Raw genomic sequence first — 12,353 nt, 5'->3', positions numbered from 1 at the left:
AAGTGCTGAATGAATTCCTTGTCTTGCTTTGTTTGCGTGCACAGCTTTTGCTTTACCTATTAAGCTGTCTTTGTCTCAACCTACAAGTTTTCTTACTTCTACTCTTCCCATTCTCTCCCCCATTGCGCCGTGGGTGGAATAAGTGAGCAGCTACGTGGTGCTTAGTTGCCGGCCAGGGTTAAAATACAACATTGATTCACTCCTCAGCTAAGACTTTCCACCTGTAAATGCTAAGGATGTTGTCCTTTTTTTTGTTTATCACTATTTTGGTCTTTTTTTGTTCTCTCTCTTCATTGTGTGGTAATTATACTTGTGCGAACACGCTCTTTGCAAGAAGTAGTTAAAATGCATGAAATAGCCCTACTATTTACTGAAAGGAAATGTGGTTACATATCAACAAACTCTATTAATGGAATCAGAAAGCAAGTTTTATTTGTTAGCACTTTTTGTGTTTACACTAAATACTCAGATGATTAAACCATGTTTTTATAAGTGAAAATCCATTCTCTTTGTCCTATTGTAAAGACAGTGATATCAATATAATGAAAGGTGAGAGGGTAGCTTACATTTGTTGACTACTAATTCAGCAGTATAGCTTCTGGAAATTTTTGTCATTTATTTCTGCTAAAGAATTTATAACCTGGAGAAGCTGGTGATAATGGGCTTTAAGCCTTACAAACTCCCCAAACCACTGGATTAAAGAATCTGTTGTATTCTGTGTAGTCCCTGAAGCACACTTTAATGGTTCTGCTGAAAGGGTATCAATCATACAGGAACTGTTACACAAAGTTACAATGAGGTACTCCAACGTGGTTAAATGTTTGCATTTTCTGTAATGTAATACAATTGTAAAACTATATCTAGAAGGCCTAACAATTAGAATATTTGCAGTAAAAATTATGCAGTCCATGTATTGTTTTGGTTTTAATTTCTGTAATTTTGGAATTATAAGTTTTGTGGAGTTCTTTTTTTAGATGTTGTTTTTTCAACATTTATTTTTTCCTATGATTTTCTAGCCGTAGGTGGGAATTGGAAATCAGGTATGATTTTCTCATCATTTATGGGAATGATATTTTGTTGATTTTTTCCCCCAAACATGACCATTAGTGCTGGTTATCAGTATATGCTTTCAGTCTTGAAATTTGTCTTCTTTTGTTTACTTATGAGGAAATTTGTATGTTCTCGTAGAAAATACAGTGAAGTATTCTCTTTAAGGAACTACCATGGTTAGGAAAGTTAGTATTTTTTACATATCATTACCAGTAATAAAACATTGCAAATGGATAAAGGTTGAATAAAATTACAATTAAAAAAAAGAGTGCTATTTACTCCTTCAGTCCTTCCAGAAGCCTTTTCTGTTGCTAAATTCAAATGCTACTTAATTCAAAATTGCCCTATTAGTGACTGTGAACTGATATCGCAATCCTGACAGTAAGACTATAATCAACTATAATCTGTGAGGGAAAGAAATAAACTCTAAATCTTTAAAGCTACATATTATAGGAAAAAAAAAAAAAGTTGAAGGTTGCCTCATTTTTCTTCTCAAAAACTTTGCATAATGTATTTAAAAAACATGAGAAGATATAATCAGTTTAGTTAGGAAAAGTCAGAATTGTGATACAATTTCGCAATCACTAATGAAGTATTTTCAGGCAGGTTAGCCTTCTAAATTATTCTACACTCTTGTGGAGCTTTATCCTTTGAATTCTAAATTCTGTAGACCTTTAAAACATGCAACTATCTGCTGCCAGTTCTCTCTACTCTGACTCATATTTCAAACAATAAATGCAACAATAATAAAAATTACAGCCAGTGTAATTCTATAAATTGGCATTATGCTGTCAGGGAAACTATAATCCATAAGGCTATTACGCCAAACCTTCTGTTGCTTCTGAGTCCTTGAAGTAAATGAAAAAGAGCCACGTTCTCTTATGTTACATAAAAGCACAGGAAAAATTATAAGTGTTGGCAATAATGATTGAGTCTTATGTTTCTTGAAGACATTTTACATTATCCAAATTGCAGTAACAAGACTATGTCGTTAAAATAAGGAGACTCTCCTATTTAATAACTTACTAATGTCTTTCTTTGGCTTCAGGTGCTTCAAAGCTATTTGGTCCTCTTTGGTCCAGATGTACCACCTTGAAGACATTAGAAAATTTAGCTAAACATTTTTGCAGGAGGAATGGGGAATGTAATACCAGTCAGTAGCGCAAAGAGTCCACATACACATTGGATCTCTTCTTCCCATAGGTTTTTTTTTGTTGGAGTGGGGTTTTGTTTGTTTGTTTTTCTTTGTTGTTTGTTTTTTTTTTTTTCCTAATGAAGATTTCTTTAGCTTGTTTCTCTGTTACAGTAAACTTGATCTTTAAAGTATAAATCTGAGATAGCAGTAATGTTCAAAATGGGCTGAAATTGATTCAATAAATTTTTTTTGATGATATGGAATTTGCATCTTTATTCAGTTATAAAACACAATAAAAATATTGATTTTTACTATGTCAAGATATTTAAATAATTTTATAGGAATTCATTTGTGCATACTTGAAATTATTATTTTCTGGTTTAATATTTTGAAAGTGTACCACAGTTAATTTATTTTTCTAAGATATAAAGTGTCTTCATCACCTTAGCTATCTTAGCTGTAACATTTCTGTTTCTCTCTTTTATTTCTTTTGTTGTTATGAGTATAGTGGAAAAAAAAAAGAAATCTGAACTTGTTTTCTTCCTGAGGCTTCAACACTATCATGTCAGGAAGTGAAAAAACAACTGAGGCAGATATTTGTCAGCTCTTTCCATTTTAAGACCAAGGAAAATTTCTATTATGCAATGCTCCTAGAACACATTTAGTGATAAAAACCAATCCTTACTAATAATCTCTATTTTTACTTTCTAAATGTATTTTTATGGACATTTCCTTCATATTTTTTAAAAAATTATTTATTTTTTAATATTTTGAAACACTACTTATAATTACTTACTTGTACAGTTCCCAGTATTCAAAATATAACCTTGAAAACAATGCACGTTAACTTAATTGATTTCAATTGCAGCAGAGAATTGTTCATGCCGAGTTCTGGGTAAATGTCATGATTATTTTTAGATAAGGTGTTCATCTCCTTTCCTGCCTGTTTTTATGCCTAACACAGTATCTTTGCTTATCAAAGCTGCAATGGCTTTGGACTTCTAGGGTACAGGAAGAAGTCTTGGCCATTTCTTGGTTCCATGTTAGAATAAGACTTGAGTTCAGCGGACACTCTTGGTTCCTTGATTTGCTTGGAAAGTAAACTTAGGCACACATGTTGGAGGTTGTCGTGCATATGCAGTGCTCCAACATGGACTTTTTGTAGGTGTATAGGGGACCAGGAGCCCAGAGTATACTGCAGTCACTGTCATCCACTAAGTGCAACATAAGAATCCAAAACCTAGTAATAGGGGAATTCTTCTAAAAGTAAATTTGTAGAAGTAATGCACAGGTAAAAAGAAAGAATTCACCTCCAAATAGAAACCCCACATTAACACTAAAAAATAAGTTTCTGTATTTAGTTAACACTGTAAACCAAACAAAATGTCTACAAACAAAAGAAATGAAGACTATGCATTTCTACTCATGTTAAAGACAGTAATTTTACTTGTATTCCGTTCCCTGATCTGATAGGTGGAATTAGGAGTAAATTATTCTATCTGACTGAGAAGTAAGTACACTGGGAAGGCCTAGGTTTGTGTTCATTCCATTCATAACTATACTCATATTTTCACCATAATTAGCAATCTATTTGCCTGTATTAAGTTTCTGAGTCCACAAACACTTACACGTATGAAGAACTCTACTTCAGTTAATACCCCAAGCAGAATTTCTTCCTTCCTTACACCTTGTGATATTTCTGTCTGATCTTCAGCTGCTACTGGGGTTTTTTTTGTTTATAAATATTTCCACTTCCGTAGACTTCTGCAAGCTTGTAAAGTTTTTTCTTGGTGTAAAGCATGAAGTATATTAAATATGGTAATGTATTTTTTAATCTCCAAAATGTTTCTTAAAAAAACCAACCAAACAAAAAACTCCTCACATTTTATTTTATATGATCAAGAACAGAAAAAAAAGACATCTTACACCACATTACATTAATATTAAACATAGCCTACTACCCCATTGCCATTAATGAGAGACAGCATTAACCTGCCAGGCTACTTTCTTAGCTGTTTCACCTTTTGCCATGTTGAGAAAGAACCATACCCCCGCAAGTTTCTTATCTCAACGTTTTTGGGTTTTTTTTGGGGGGTTTTTTTTTTTTTTTTGTGCGTGTGTTTTTTTTTTCTTAAATCAACCACCAATATTATCTCTTCACCACATAGTCATTAACAGTCTTTCGTGAAAGCACTTGATAAGGGCTTCTTGAAAGTCTAAATACAATATGTTTAGTATTTTTCTCCTAATGCAGAATTATGTCAATCTATTCAGAGACTTCAAGTGGACCAGAAATGTAGTTTGCCTTTTTGTTTTGTTCCCTGTGCTCATTCTGCTGTTTTACCTATATCTTTCATTATTGCTTCAACCAGCTTCATAAATATTGAGTGAGAGCTCATAGTTTTGTAATTCCCTGATTCATCCCAAATACCTTGGTGTTAAAATAGCTACATTGTTTGAACCTACACTTTCTTTCTGTTCTGTCATAGCTGTGTGACTGATTGCACATCTTTGTTAGTAACCAAGCTATTTCATTTTAAGTTCTGCCGAAGAACTCTCGGGTGAGAACCATCTGCTTCTATGAATGTTTGCTCTTTAATATATCACTTTGGGCTCCATCTGACTTCTCATTATCTGACAACAACTCATCTTCATTACCTGAAGAGAGCAGTTCCAAAGCACGTCTCTTCTCAACTTCCTGATGCTGGAAGTTGACACAAATCAATCATTTAACATCTTTGCAAAATGCTTCTCCCAAGTTTCCCTCTTTTCTCTTTATTAATCCAGAGGATTCAGAGATCTTTTTTTCCTAAACTGATAAAGTCAAATTAAGTTTAATTTGATTTTATTTTTTTTTTTTAATAATAATATTCAGCTTCTCTTTGGGTTCTATTCATTCCTACTTTATATTCCAATCTTTAAAGGTGTTTCCATTTTTTTTGGTTGGTATCAATTTTGAGTCAATATGCATGACCAAACACTCAGAGACTGAACTCCAAACATAAAAGAAATATTTAGTCTCTGATATCTATATTTTACTTTCTATAAAAATCCCACTGAGGAGCTTTGTTAGAGTATCTCTCCAAAGCAATTGCAAATATTTATGTACTACATATAATATGGTGACAAATATCTATTAATAAACAGAAAAAGAAATAATTTTACTTCTTTGTCCTTTGGGCTCCAGGAATAACGCCACAAACAATAAAATTGAACTAACATGCAATAAAGGTTTCTTTTAACATCCATAACTACATAGCGGAAAATCAAGCTTGCCACATATCTGTTATTTCTCACTTGAAACAAATACTCTTTTTGTTAATACATAGCTAAAAAAATTTACACCTTTGGCTAAAGCCCATGCTTTATTATACATTTTCATTGTAAGAGGCACAAATAACACAATGTCAACCTTTCAACTGAAGGGAAAAATGTTCCATATAATGAATTACATCATTTTGGATCTCAAAATCCCAGAACTTTTAGTATGCTGAATTATTTTACCAGGTGTCCGGAGCATAAATATAACAAGAACATATACAAGAAATTTGTTGGGTTGAAATTGTTTGCATTTGACAGAAAGAACAAGATGTTGGAAATAATACTCTGAAAGGAAACATTCTTTATAAATGTGGAGTTCTTTTTAATTAGATTTCTGCCTTCATAGATTCTTTTCAATGGCTTGAGTAATTCAGTTGGTTCTTATGGTTTCTGAGCTTGTATGTTTATTCTGGACTTTCTACTCTACATTGCCTTCTAATCTGTGCCAGCTACCTATTTGTATCTCTTGCTTGGTTTTCTCTCTGCAATCTCTTTCATGTTCAAGTTCTTATTTGTCGAGTTGTCTATATCAGGAACATGAAGACATATTCCTAATTTTATGGAAAATCTTTTGAATGTTGCAAGAGACATGCATTGTGACTTTTTTCCCCATTAACTAGTGATACACATTTTTTAAAAAGAACATGGGGAATGGTGGGGGTTTTTTTTGTTGGTTGGTTTGTTCCCTTCTCCCCCAACCCCAATGGTCAGCAGTTTAGTCGTCAATCCTGGGTGATACATCATTCAGAAGTTTTGTAGTCACTAGAGAGAGTCTTTCAGGTTGGCAGTAACCTCTAAAGAGGACATTTTGGATAAAAATGAATGAAAGTCAGTGCAAACCATTTTTCCAATAAGAACTGCTGACTCTTATAAACAGTCTTCTCCGCTTTACTACTATGAAACACTTAGGATACAGCAACTGTTTAGCTAAACACTGTGGAACTGCACAGCTGTTTGACAGAGAAAATGAGTAGCAAAGGGCCTGCAAGATGTAAAGGCAGTTAGTGGATGACTGAGTCACAGAGGAAAGCTGTAACTATGTCTGTGAAGGCTTGAAGAAGTTATCTTATCCTCATCACTCTATAGTGACTCAGGCAAGTGCATTTCATGTTCTGAATCTTAATACTAACTCTTAACTATGATACAGTTAATGAACTATTAGAATACTAGGATTGCTCATTTATCCAAATTAGATTTTGATCATTCAGATTTGCTGAGTTCTGAAAAACCTGATCTAAGGCGGCTCTGATCTGAGTGGAAAGGAAGTTGTATCAGTTGACCTTCACAGGTCTGTTCCAAACTCAGTTATTTTATGGCTTTATGAGTCTTTTCCAAGCCTTTTCAAGTCCAGTATAAAATCTAAACATATTTATAATATCTGAAAATATTCACTTTTCTTATTTTTTTTCATTACTGATAACCTCTAGTGTTTTTTACTGGGTTTTGTTTGTTTTTTTGTTTTTTTGTGATCAGCTCAAAAAGCAAAGCAAAATCAGATGAGAATGACAGAAGCATGGAACTATGTTGGGGATAAATATATTTTTTGTGTTAAAGGAGACTATATACAGAGTACATGTCTTTGGGATTCATATGTTCAACTGCAGGTCCCCAGTGTCATTCAGGACACCTGAGGGAAGGGAAGAGCACCTAGGTTTGTCTGAGAAATCCACCCAGAGCTGGGGGAAATGACAAAACTCTTACACAAGGTATGTATCCTTTTGGAGGCCAAAAAAAGATTTCCTAAAACATTTCAAATGACAGCAGACACCTATGTTTAAGCAACTGTATCTTATCCATGTTATATAACAAATGTTTGTGACCAAGTTTTTACCCATTGCTCAAGAAACTGAAGGCTGAAAATGCACACATTATCTGGCTAAGAGAATGACTTACCTAATTAGGCCACAATCTATTTCATACAAAGGATATCTACTTCTGGTGGCAACCAACTAATGGGAGTGTAAGAATTCATCAAAATAGTAAATGAAGTAGAATAGACGCTAGACTGGTCAGTCTTGGACAGCCTCACAGTTTATTTTCACATTTGTCCATTGGCAAGTCCATTACATTTATACTCATTCAAAGCTAAATATCACTATTTAATATTAGACCAGCTATATTGCTCTTCTTAATAGCTGGTGAACTTTGCATCAGTTAGTCCCCAGGCCTGGATCACAAACAATGCTATTTTATAAAATATTTGTTAAAAATGAAGAAATAAACATAAGCAGAAATGTTAAGATATAGTATTTCCACGTGCAATCATGAAAACATTAAAAAGTAAAGACATGCTTAATAAGTGCTTCAAGTCCATTCATGAGCATGTGATGAATATATCACTTTTCAGTAGTTGCCATGATTTTATGCTTTGTCATGCCTTAAACCAGGTTGACCTCATGAGATCAAATTAGTTAATTTTGCAGTGTGATACTCTTCCTTTCAGTTGCACTTCTGATCAATTTGATGCATAGGCAAGGCCAGCTTGGTTTTTATTCTTCAGTATATCATATACATATATCTGTGTGCATGTGTACATATATATGTATGTACGGAATAGGATAGCCCAACTCGAAACACTAATTAGATCCCTAACTTCTTCTGAAATAGGCTAATACAGGAGATTTAAACTGATATAATTCTTTCTTTCCCACTTCCACATAATAGATTTACTCTGTAAAAGCTGTAAAGCTTATGTAACATATTCTGTAGAGGATTAATGCTCTTGGTAGGGGAGTAATTAAGATACTGTCTATTACTCTCATTCAATAGCCTATGTATGAAAAAAAAAAAAAAAAAAAAAAAAAGTGCACCAGTTCCTATGAAAGCTACTAGAAACATCTATCACGGGGGGGGGGGGGGGTGGGGGGTGGGGGGGTGGTGTCTGTGTTGCTTTTACATCTTCTAGTTTTCTATGCAAATAGGTAATTTTCCTCCTTTCTTCCATTCCTCACTGTGCTATAATGTCTGACAGTTCTCCAGTAACTACCGTTCCTACAACCTGCAGTGACTGTGAAAGTAGTTCTTGTAGTACCATTCAGAGCTTACAGCACTTCAACAGTTCTGCTGTGGTGTATTATGAGTCTTACTCAGGCAAACTTCTCATTGCCCTCGTTGATTTCTAACCCCATGATGCAAAATCAAAATGAGAGGTGAACATTAGCCTAAATGCATTCTTTTCACCCCTATGTTGTACTGAAATCACATATGGTTGCTCTCATTCTAACAGTATTCCTCCAGTGAGTTTCAGCATACTTATATTTCAGTCTTTTCTGAATTTCTAAGCAAAAAAGAACAAAGTACTGTCCCAGGGCTAGTAATGATAACATATTTTCAGTAAAAACAATGCACTGATTATGTAAAATCAGATCTTCCTATTATCATATGATATCCTGCAGTCAAAGCCAGGACTAACTGCTAAACAAGGTTGAACGGTAGGGGAGAAAAGGCATTTTTCTTTATGTGAAACTAATGTTCCAATTATGCTCATATATTTCCTTTCTCATTTCTCTGTTGTCCTAAAGAACTCTGCAAAGAAAGCTTCATATGTAGAATTCAAAAAGATGTAGAAAATTCTTTGTGACTGATTATTAAATCATGTTAATATTCCTGATACTAGTCAACATATATTGCACAAGATAAGAATTTAGATGTAAGAACTTCATGCAAGAAGTTCTCATGCAAGGCAGTCATTATTCTAAAAATATAAATATAAAAAATAAATATTTCTATTGCTATTATAAAATTACAGTTGCAGAGTCCACACTAAGAAAAAATATATACTGCACAGACTTATTTTTCTTCTTTTTTTTCCTTTTTTTCCTTTTTCTTTTTTTCCTTCTTCTTTTTTTCTTTGCAGGCTGTCTGGCTAATATAATATCCACGTGGCTTCTCTCTTCCCTTGTAGCCAAAATATACTTCATGTCTCTAACTCTCTGTCCATCCAAATCTTTTTCTTTCTTCTTATAATCTTTGAAATCTTCTATTACACTCAAATGCAACTTTTGTCTGAATGAGGACAACAGAACAGAACCAGTAATGACATGAGTACCCAGAAGCAATCAAGTATATAGCTTACTAAGTGAGTCATGCCAACATGTCAAGTCTACTTTATCTCTTTCTAACACAAAAGGCTCCTCAATTAATGTGCTTGTTGCAGACATTCGGAATTGGATATTGCTACTCTTTGATGTGAATCAGGAGGCAGTCAAATCTCATCTGCACATTTGAGTGATGTTTAGCTAAAACATCTAGTTACTGTGAGCTTTTAAACCATGCATTTTTCTTTCAAAATTTTCCTTTGAAGCAATGGTTAAATTCAGAAGGGGACATGGGTAGTACTGTCTGGGGCTAATTCTCAGACATAGGCTTGCTCAGATCCTAAAAATTCAGCTTCGGTTGCTGATTATACCTCAAATACCTAAATTCATGTGAGCTTTTGTTTCCCTTGTTTGGTTGGGGGTTTTTTTGTTTGTTTGTTTGTTTGTTTTTTCCCTAGTCATCCATATGGACAAAACTAATGATCAGCTGATCATGTTCCAAAATTCAGCAAGACTTAGAAACTCACTATTCTTATTCTGAATCTGTCTGTATGCCTGCCCAATATAAGTTTTCAATGTCTAACTCACATATAGGACAAAGACAAGATAATACTTTTCTTATTTTAATAGTCTAGTAAGTAGAGGATGAGATCAAGTATAGAAAAAACAAATTAGGATTCATCTGCTCTAGCTATATGCATCCAGTACTTACTAGGAGCTAGTCACTGGGAGATAATCTCCTTTTATAACCAGTAGAGTTTTCTTCATTTTTAGAAAGCAATTAATCTGATTCAGTTTAGATGGTCACCTTTAAATTAATGCAAATTGCTCTTTTGGAAGTAGATTTTTTTTTTTTTTTTTTTTTTCCACTATGATATCTGAAAAGAGGTGTAGGGGTCTAGCTTGTGTTTAGAAATCCAAAAGTGTAACAAGGACCAATGTCTTTCACCTCTAGGTTTTCTTTTTTCTCTGCCTTATTTGGAACAACTGAGAGAGGACATCCATCCCATGTGACAGGTGATCTATTCAGCAGTAGTCTCTAAGGCACTACGAGGTAAATGTCTTCTAATGAAGCTATGGAACTTTTATTTGAAGAAAGGAATACAAACTGGGTAACGTTGGAGTTTCTTACTGGGGAAAGTATGAGTGATCCTACAGTCTGATAGTTTAGACAACAATCAGATGAAGATCTGCACCCATTTCCTGCTTTTGCTGTTGTGCATATATTCCAGTGGAACAGCATCAAGAAAAGCAATAGTTTAAAAAAATATTTGATTGAGATTTGTCTTCCAAGCATGAAAATAGATGGTCCTATTTCTGCTATTCCACATGACTAGTGGTTGCTCTAACCAACAGGTCATTATGTTTAAGGAAGACCTCAGACCTATGTTTTCAGGATCTAGGAAAGGAATCTGACCCAAGAGTACAGACAGATGAATCCCCTCTCCTGCCCACAATTAGGAACCTAAAGTTGTAAGGAGGTAGAGAATAAGTCCTTCCCTTCCCCTTGGCAATTTATTGCTTCCAACTTCCCATTGCTTAACTTAATCATTCCTGTGAAATAGACAGGAAAGTTTTCTAGGGTATGAGTTGGTACTGTGCAGAAATATTGAGAAGTACCCCAGTAGAGTACTGCATTAGGTCCTAAAGAGACATAGAGCTTGTTTGGGTTTTTTGCACCACACTCAATTATCAGTGTATACAAGAACTGTTAGGAGCTTAATTTCTCCTTGTATACATAAGCATTGTTACTTGGCAGCTTACTACTTGAGCAGCATACAACTTGGGCAGAAGATTTCATAAAGTGAAAATATGCCCAAGAATTAGGCACTGCCATGTCTACAACCTTTCTGTGGAATTAACCTAAGTAATTTGAAACTACTTTGGTAAGTTGTGTCTATGAGGAGAGACACCTTGCAGTTTAATGAGGTATCAGGGGAGGGAGGAAAATTAATTTATTTTTTTCAAAAAGTCCAAAGTGCAATTGAGAAAAGGGTGGGAGGTCTTTCAATCATATTTTATTTATGGCTTTCATCAAAAAACAACTCCATATATCAAAGGGTCATGCCTCAAAGCACAAGTAAAAATTTCATTAACAGGGCTTACTGTAATGTCTATTAAGATCTGCATCATGCAGAAGACCAGGAAATAGAAAAGGTTCAAACTGAGGCTAAAGCAAAAGAGATTTTTCTCTGACTAAGACTACACAAAGATACTACTTTGTTACCTTTTTGAGACTTGATTTGATAAATTTGTTTTAAGCAAATACATCCATAAAGTCTGAACAGCTTATTTTATGACTACTCAAATAAAACATTCTAATATACCAGCCTGTCCTTGCAAGTTTCAAGGTTACCTACAACAGATTAGAGCTGTCAAGCCTCATGGTGCTTATTATATAGTGTTCCTGTTAAGGTTTCCTATGAAACCATTAGCCTTTTCCTTTGACATTTCCTGTTCTGCATGGCTGAATGTGTTTATAAACCACATATTGCTTTGAAGGTAGTCTAAGTAGTGTTCAGGTTAAATTAGTTGCTAACAAGTTACACTTATTGAATTGCTTTTGTTTACACCACAAAAGAATATTGTTATCCTTGGTGGTTTCAGTAGTTTCCTTTCAAGTAGCTTATGTATAAGCATATTAATTATTTTCTTCTTAATAGGAACATTGAGAAATTGTGTTCTGGATGTTAATAATCAAGTTAATTAATTAGTTCTTACATGTTAGTGAAGTATGTCATAAAATTAGTTTAAATATTTTTTTCATTGAGTAGGAAAACAAGACAATCATTTCAAGGCATATTTTGCCT

The sequence above is a fragment of the Balearica regulorum genome, chromosome 1 (genome assembly GCF_011004875.1).
Source record: "Balearica regulorum gibbericeps isolate bBalReg1 chromosome 1, bBalReg1.pri, whole genome shotgun sequence".
NCBI classification, from domain to species: domain Eukaryota; kingdom Metazoa; phylum Chordata; class Aves; order Gruiformes; family Gruidae; genus Balearica; species Balearica regulorum.
Note: the sequence above shows the minus strand (reverse complement) of the source record.